The 8549-nt window shown below is 45.7% G+C and overlaps 1 long non-coding RNA gene across 2 annotated transcripts; it reads right to left on the bottom strand.

Moving 5' to 3' along the window:
• Positions 1-5206: 5206 nt before the first annotated feature.
• Positions 5207-8299, bottom strand: LOC113907785. 2 transcript variants are annotated; one of them, XR_003515276.1, is made up of 4 exons: positions 7136-8299; positions 6675-7057; positions 5505-5554; positions 5207-5418 (listed from the first exon to the last, which is right to left on the bottom strand). It is a non-coding gene; the product is annotated as an uncharacterized LOC113907785 (long non-coding RNA). The 2 variants fall into 2 exon arrangements; XR_003515275.1 differs by having other exon boundaries at positions 5207-5554.
• Positions 8300-8549: the final 250 nt, after the last annotated feature.

Below are 8549 nucleotides of genomic sequence, written 5' to 3'. Positions count from 1 at the left end.
CCATTTACAAGTAAACCTAAAGGTCAAATTATTAAAAATTTTAATATCAGTTCCTTCCTCTGTCAAATGCAAATAATACTAATTCATTAGGTTATATGATGATGAATGAGAATAGTCATAAAACACCAACAATAAGGTCTGTATGCTGCTGGGTGTGCTGCGTGTGTGCTTAGTCGCTCAGTCATGTCCGACTCTCTGCAATCCTCTGGGCTATAGCCCCCCAGGCTCCTCTGTCCAAGGGATTCTCCAGGCAAGAATACCGGAGTGGTTTGCCATTCCCTTCTCCAAGGGATCTTCCCGACCCAGGGATTGAGCCCAGGTCTCCTGCATTGCAGGTGGATTCTTTACCATCTGAGCCACCAGGGAAGCCCCTGTATGCTGCTGGGGCTCAGCAAATGATAGTTACTCCTATTAAACCCTGATGCCTAGCGTCTGGCCGAGCAGAGCTGTGCCATAGAGGTTTCCATGATGAGAGCAATGCTCCATATCCCAGTATGCCCAATGTCATAGCCATAAGCCACTTGTGGCTATTGTTTGAAAGGTGAAGACGTAAAGAACTAAACTTCTAATTCTATTTACTTGTAATTAATTTGCATTAACATTCCACACAAGGCTGGTGACTAGTGTATTGAGCAGCATAGGCTGGGTTCTTCAGTCCTCATCATGTCCTTCCATACCCTGTCTGGGCTCATGTCATGTCCATCTTGTTTCCATTAGTATCTATCTCTCCCAGGCTTGGACAAGGATATAAAACCTAATGTCGGCAGGTTGGTGGTGTGGCATCATAGAAAAAAGAACAGTCAGTGGGTCTGTGGGGACAGTCCCCTTCCAACTCTGCCTGCTATTCTTGGGCAAGTCACTTAAGCTCATATTCAGAAGGAGAGTTGATACTGGCATGACTTTAAAGCTCCCACCCATCACATGATCACCACAGGGCAAAAGTAAGAAATAGCACACAAACTTAGATTACTTTCTTGGGGCTACGGATTGTAGTTAGCTGTGTTTAGTGTCTCCCAGATTTAAAGGTGGTGTATTTAAGTGTTAGCATACGAACTAATATAAGTGAATAGACAGGGGTAAAAAGGAAATTGAGGACAAAGAGAAATTAACCTTGGAGCAAAGAAAAAGGTTGTGAAAAAGAACAGTTGTTGTGTGCCTGTATGTGTTCCTGCTATATCCTTATGCAGATATATGCCTTCCAACAGTGGGGGTGAAAGTGAAGTGCTGGGGAATGTTTGACTGATAAGGACTTTGGGTACATACACCCATAATATGATTTCTTGTCTCCGGCTGAGTACAAAGTGGAAAGGAAGTTCTGCAAAACAGATCTCCTAGAATCCACCTGAGTAGAAAGAGCACGGAACAAGGAGTCTAGAAGCCCAAGTTCCTTCTCTGGCTCTGTGGTTAACCAGCTGGGTGACCACACTTATTCTGGTTTACTTCTCTGGTCCACAGTTTAATCATCTGTGCAGTGAATTGATTGGACTCTACTCCTACAAGGTTGGAAAATCTATGATCACGGTTAGAACCCTAGAAATCTCCAAGATGCTTTTCTTTACCAGGAGCCCAAAGTATAAGAAATAACAGCAGCTAAAGAAGAAAACAACCCCTTCCCCCAAAACACACACACACACACACACACACACACACAGAGAAACATAATTTTTAATCTGCTAAAGATCAAGGCCATGCCTTATTGGATATGATTTCTCAGTGTCTATCTGAAGCAACTACTTGTGAACCATAGGTGATAGGATCCCACTTGGTTATAAGCATAATTCTGACTGATGAGCCTTGACAGTTCCCAAAGAATTTTCTAGATTTTTTTTTTTAAAGAGACAGAGCACAGTAATTCCTCAGAGTATCGGGCTCATGGTGGTTGGACTTCTCTGGTCATCCAGTGGTTAAGATTATGTACTTCCAATACAGCGGGGTATGGGTTCCATCCCTGGTTGGGGAAGTTCAACATGCCTCGAGGTGTGACCAAAACAATGTGGCCAAAAGAGAGAGAACTCATTTCAGAGCAGGATGATGGTGTGTGTGTGTGTGTGTCTGTGTGTGAAGGAAAGTGAGAAACCTTACCCCCTGCTTCTAAAAATGGCGAAATATAGAATACACACAGTGGTCAGCTGGAACCAGCTAGTTATTAGCAAGAAAAAACACTGAAGTTCTGAATAGGAAAACCAGCGGCTAAAGAAAACCATTCAGGATAATCAAGTTTATTATTAATCTATCTGACTTTAAATCATCTTGCCTCCGCCATTGTTATAGTCTCTTAAGTCCGCAAGTTGTTTTGAAACTCGGCCCCTCCTCCTCTACTCCTCTCCCAAGGCTGCTGCGAGATAAATAGCTTTCGTTGCTCTCCCCTCCCCCCATTTCTTCTCACATTCCTCTCTAGCCACGTCGATTCTTTCCTGAGAGGAGGGTGGGAATCTCTGCCCCACCGGTCCACTTGCCTGGAACCTGTGTCTAACAACAGGAAGTACTGGTTTTAGAGCCACTCAGAGCGATTCTTCCACACACACAAACAACTTTCTCAGACCAGAAGTCCCCTGGAGGCCATACTAGCTGGACCTTGACCTCTAATAACATCAGGATGAAAGCGAAGAGACTATAAAGCCAACCAAGTCCACTTTCCACGTTAAGTCCTGCTGCTTGGCAGCTTTGCAGACTCCTCTGCATCCAGGCTGATTACAGGACACCAGAACAGTCTTCCCTGCAGTTTCTGCTTCCTGGCGATAGCCTGTCCCACTGACCTCCCTTGTTAGGAGAGGATCCTTGGCCTTTGTTGGGACCCTTGTGACCAAATTTATGGCTCTTTTATGAGGTTGGCAGGTGCTTTAAGTGAGGGAGGGAAGAAGTGGCCTGATTTGCATAGAGTTTCAGTTCAGGAAACAGGGAAGTGGAAGAATTTATCCATGGTCATTTTCTGCTAAAAGCTTGCAAAATTCTTCAGCCACCATTGAGAAGAAACCTTCTCCCTGCTTCAAGCCTAGATTTCTGGTACCTCATGGCTAGAAGGGATTTTGAGATCATGAAAACTTCTATTGGTAGGAGAGGGGGCCTACAGAGAGAGAGGTTAAATAACAGGACCCAAAGATCATGGATTTCCCCAGGGCTCACCTCTCTCTCCCTTTGTCTCCTTGATCATCTTCAAAAGGAATCTTCTTCGGTGGGCCTAGAAGAAAACAGTACATGTCTGAAAGACATGGAGGAGATTGGCAATCTGTCTGCTGGCATCCCTTTCTTTCTTTCAAAATATTCAGTATTCTGACTTTGCCCAGGAAACAGAGATGAAGAAAAGAGCATCAGATATCATTTTGAACAAAACAAAGCAAATAAAGAAAACTGCTTTTAAAAGAAAAGTGTGTGTGTGTGTGTGTGTGTGTGTCCAGGGCCATATATCTTTTTGGAGTTAGCTAAATAAAAATGTAAGCGGCCTTCTCATTAAGTGAAACATAAGAACAAGGGCTTCTTTCCCTATTTCAGCCTTTAAACACCTTAAAAATCACTGCAGGGACAAATAATTTACTCTACCTCACACCCTGAGTCTCTGTTCCGCCCTACATTCTTCAGGATCATCCAGTCTCCTCTAGGCTCCTCTCGGCTCTCCCCAACACTTGTCAAGTCGTCTTCCTTCCATTATTAGTCACTCTAATAAACACTCCTAATAAACACAAATTCAGGGTGCTGCTTTAGGAAAGACCTGCATTAACTTTGTCATCTGTCCTGGGGAAACCCAGCTGAGATCTCGAACACATTCTGTTGAAAGCTGCAGTATAATGGACAGATTTAGTGTGTATTTTCCTGTTAAATGGAATCTGCATTCCTAAGTGAACTAAAAATGCTTAATTATTAATAAGTCCCCCAGGGATTGGTGACATTTGGAATGATTTTATCATGCTGTAGATATTTAACAACATAATGTGTGTGGTAGTATCAAATGCAACTTGTTTCATTTAAAAGAACATTCCCTCCCAACTCATTCTGACTTATATGCCGCATGGGTGAGTCCCTGAATATCCAACCCCAGGTGGAGGCTGAGGGAAATTCCTGAGGGACAGGATGGGATTGAAGCTGGGGCCTACAGTGCAGGCGAGACCCGGGAAGGGGCGCCAAGGAGTTACCCCCTGAGAATAGAAATTGGTTTGGGGTAGATGACAGATGAGGGGCTTCTGTTGGGTAGAGGCAATGGTCGCCATAGATGGAAGCTTCTGGAAAGATCTCAGGTCTGAGGAATCACAGGACTAGTGGCAGGCTTCCAGTGTTGTGCCAATTTGCTGTGTGGCTCTGAGCACATTACTTAACTTCTCTGAGACAGAGTTTTCTCATATATTTGGCAAGGATAATTATATACCTCTGAGCTGCCTTCTGAGAAGGCAATGGCACCCCACTCCAGTACTCTTGCCTGGAAAATCCCATGGACGGAGGAGCCTGGTAGGCTACAGTCCGTGGGGTCGATAGAGTCGGACACAACTGAGCGACTTCACTTTCACTTTTCACTTTCATGCATTGGAGAAGGAAATGGCAACCCACTCCAGTGTTCTTGCCTGGAGAATCCCAGGGACGGGGGAGCCTGGTGGGCTGCCACCTATGGGGTCGCACAGAGTCAGACACGACTGAATCGACTTAGCAGCAGCAGCAGCAGAGCTGCCTTACTGAATTGTATGTATGGAATAAACATGAAAGTACTTCCAACAATTAAAGCACCTTAAGGAAGAGATTAGAAGACAGGGAGGAAGGAAATGTCATTTACTAAGCACTCTTTCTGTACCAGGGCTTGTGTTCAATACCTTTACTAACCTGAAATCAATTAGTATTAGCAAAAAAATAAAATCAGAGATAGGCCTGATTACCCATTTACAGAGGAGAAATTTGAGGCTCAGAGCTTTTGCCTAAGGTCACAAAGCTTGTGAGTGGTGGAGCCAGGCAGAAAACCTAAAGAGATATGGTATGTATTTGAGTACACAGTATGTAAATGGAAAATGGGTCACAACCTTAAAGCTTAAGTAGAAATATTCAGTCAAACATTTGGTTGACTTATATGTAATGACATGCATTATCACAACATATGAACATTCACAAGAAATTTCAATTATTTTGTCATTAGTCTATTTCTCTGCATAGTTCTGATACCAAGGAAGAAAAATCTCTAAGTATAGTGTCAAAAATAGGTGGTTAAATAAATGTTTAGGAGGTCTTGCCATTAGGTTTATATGATCTTTGTTAGTACAAATGGGCCAATCATGTGCAGCTTTCCACCCATCACTTCCCTGTTCCAGGGGCATTACTGTGAGTGGTCTATCTGCCTCCAGTGGTAACCCTTGTCTCTCTTCCCTTTCTGCTCAGATCTTGGCTTTGCTCAGGACGCTGGAGATCCCGTTTGCACACTGTGGGTCCTGGTTGGCAGTGTTTGGCCTGGAGATGAAATTATCAATAGCTGTTCATGAGAGAGACAAAGTAGAGCAGGGCATAGAGAAAGAGACCAGAAGCCAGTCCATCACCTGCTCCCTTGGTGACCTCGCTTTACCTCTTCATGCTTCAGTTTCTCCATCTGTTGGTGGAAAGAGTGACACATGATACCTGGCTCTCAGAGTGTCAGGAACATCTTTGTAAAGTACCAGGAGATGCTCGAAGGGGCCTGAGAGACTGCTTCTCTTTATGTGGTCAAATGAAACTCCATCGGATGGGCAAAAAGTTACAGACCCCATATATCTTTTTAATTGAAAGAGGTTTTTGTACCTGAAAAAGTACTTGTATTTCTTTATTTATCAGTGGATGTTGTCCCATGAAACCCACTGCAATGGCAGGACCTAAATATTCATTTAAATAATAAACAAATAAGCCTCAGCATATGCAAGATACACATATGGCTGCTAAGATCTAATGTTTTTAATTTTCTGTGAACTTATGAGTTTATTTTCTTTTTTACATAAATTCCAGTATACCTGTCAAATACTATCAGTATTTTTCCCAGTGTTCAGATAATCTGTTAATTTAAAATTTTATTTATTTATATATATTTGACTATGATGGGTGATAGTTATGGGATGCAGGATTTAGTTGCCTGACCAGGGATCAAACTCAGGCCCCCTGCGTTGGGAAAGTGGAGTCTTAACCACTGGACTATCAGGAAAGTCCCTGGCTGCTAATACTTATACTAGTTTACTGGCGGTTCTAGTGGTAAGGAACCTGCCTACCAGTGCAGGAGACATAAGAGATAGGTTCGATTCCTGGGTGAAGATCCCCTGGAGGAGGGCATGGCAACACACTCACTCCAGTATTTTTGCTCAGAGAATCCCATGGACAGAGGAACCTGGCAGGCTACAGCCTATGGGGTTGCAAAGAGTCCAACACGACTGAAGCGACTTAGCACACACACTACTACAAAATGCATTTCTACTACTTTTAACATTCTTAGTGTGCTTGTTCTCACCACACACACACGATAGATTCGCAGTGAGATGGTAGCACCACCCCTATTTTATAGATGAGAAAACTTAAGCCAGGAGAAGTAAATAGATCGTCAAGTCCACATGGATAATTAGGGGCCGAGTAAGAAAAATAAGTCTCCTGTCTTCAAAATCGGGCGCTTGTCCCTCTCAACCTCACTTTGATCATTCTGAGGACTATTTTCCCTTCCTGTTCTTGTACATCTTTTGTTCTCCACTTACTGATAGAACAGGGCTCTAGGTGCCTTCTCCTGCTTCTCCTCTGGGAACAGAGCCCTTTAAAGCTCTGAAGTCCTCAAGCAAGGTTTGCGGTGAAGTGAGAACTCAGACATGACTGCTTGTTAAGCTGGTTCCTCATCGCAAGGCACCGAAGAAAAACCTGCCCCAAATCACATTACTCAGTCCCTGGGACTTCGCAGCTGCTCTAGGTGGAGGAGCCTGTCAAGCTGCATCAGTCATATCCGGGCTGAAAGAGCCGAGTCTTGATGCTCTCAAAGACTGGAGTTTGCTTTGTATGTGCTTCTAAAGGGTATCCAGGCTCAAGAATCCGAAGGGAAAGTTGGGTTGAACATCGAAAGAACACTTTAAGTGGTATTGTTTTCTTCCTGTGGGGAATTAAATTGCAAAGGTTAGCAGAGACTGTTGAAGACACACGGAAAAGTCACAGTTGGCGAGGCACTTACCCCACTGTGCACACACGTTCAAGCGTGATTGGTTCTTCGCATGCCCTTTGCCAACCCAGGCTGCTTTAAAATTCCTTCCAAGGAAGTACTCCCTGCCTGGTACCACTCTGCAAACAAAGTTCTACTAAGGTTTTAAAACAATGAGACAAAGAAGGCTGCGAAGGTGAACCCCAACACGACAGCCCCGCTGCTGCCTGTGGTCTGGCTGCTGAAGGTCAGAGAGGACAAGCGGTCTCGAAGATGCAGCCGTCTGCACCACTCCTGCCAGGGCCAGCAACCCTGGGAAATCGGCCTGTAAAATGAGCAGCTCCTGTTCAACAGCACACTCCCAGCTGCTCCCCACCTCCATGGCTGCCGTTGGACATGACAGAGCAGCAGGCCCAGCCCGGCTCGGCTCTCACTGCTGAAGACCTGGCGGGAGCCCAGGCTGGCAGGCACAGTGGGCAGAAGCCTCATGAGCAGTCCAGGGTGGCACCGCCATGCTCCTACCTGCACCGTCTCCTCCACCTTTGGCTGGATGAAGTGAGTGATTTGAGGTTTGGATGCCCTTCCCAAGCGTATCAATTTCCCTTCTACTTCCTGAATAGCCCACGCACCTTCACCCATCCTAAAACCCTGCCTGGAAACAGAACAAGACAGAACACCCAGGCCAGCCCTTCCCCCAGGAGCCAGAAGGGCCAGCTCTGGCCGGAAGCCAGGCTCTGAAGAAACGGCAGAGGGCAGAGAGAGGCGGTGGGTGGGGCAGGGAGCCTGGCGTTACACATCCAAAGCCTAATTTTGGATCAGAGTCATACTTGTAGTCAGGCCTGAAAAATCACTGGTCCCCGAATGAACCCACAGCTCTGAGGTGGGTCCGGGGCGATTCCTCAGCTCTCACATGCTCACTTGCTGCTCTCCTTAGTTCCAGAGACTAAGTCAGGCTTGTTTGGATTTTCACTGGCATCCTTTTAAAGCAACCTCAATTGTCTCTTTGCCTCCTGCTACCTGAGAGCAGGGCAAATTTCCCACCTCCATCTCTCCGTGTTCGCCTTAGCTGAGATGCTGACCGAAAGCCGGGATCCCTGGTGCTCCTGCTTCCTGAGTCAGACCTAGGACACACCACCTGCTTTATTAAAATTAAAAAAATTAAAAATTTTTTGGGCACATGTGGCCTGTGGAATCTTAGTTCCCCCACCAGGGATCAAACCCCCACCGCCTGCAGTGGAAGTAGGGAGGAGTCTTAACCCCTGGACAGCCAGTCCCACACCATCCTGCTTCGAGGTGACACCAGACGGGTAGGGTGAGGGCAGCAGCGGGTGACCGACCGAGCAGACACCTTCCCCTGAGCAGTAGAAACGACCCTCTCTGACTCAATGGAGAAGAGAGGAGGCAGCTGGCCTCTGGGAGCCACGAGAGGGACGCGGGCTGCTCGCTC

Source organism: Bos indicus x Bos taurus, chromosome 17 (assembly GCF_003369695.1).
Source record: "Bos indicus x Bos taurus breed Angus x Brahman F1 hybrid chromosome 17, Bos_hybrid_MaternalHap_v2.0, whole genome shotgun sequence".
Lineage (NCBI taxonomy): Eukaryota > Metazoa > Chordata > Mammalia > Artiodactyla > Bovidae > Bos > Bos indicus x Bos taurus.
This window is presented reverse-complemented; position numbering and strand designations above follow the sequence as displayed.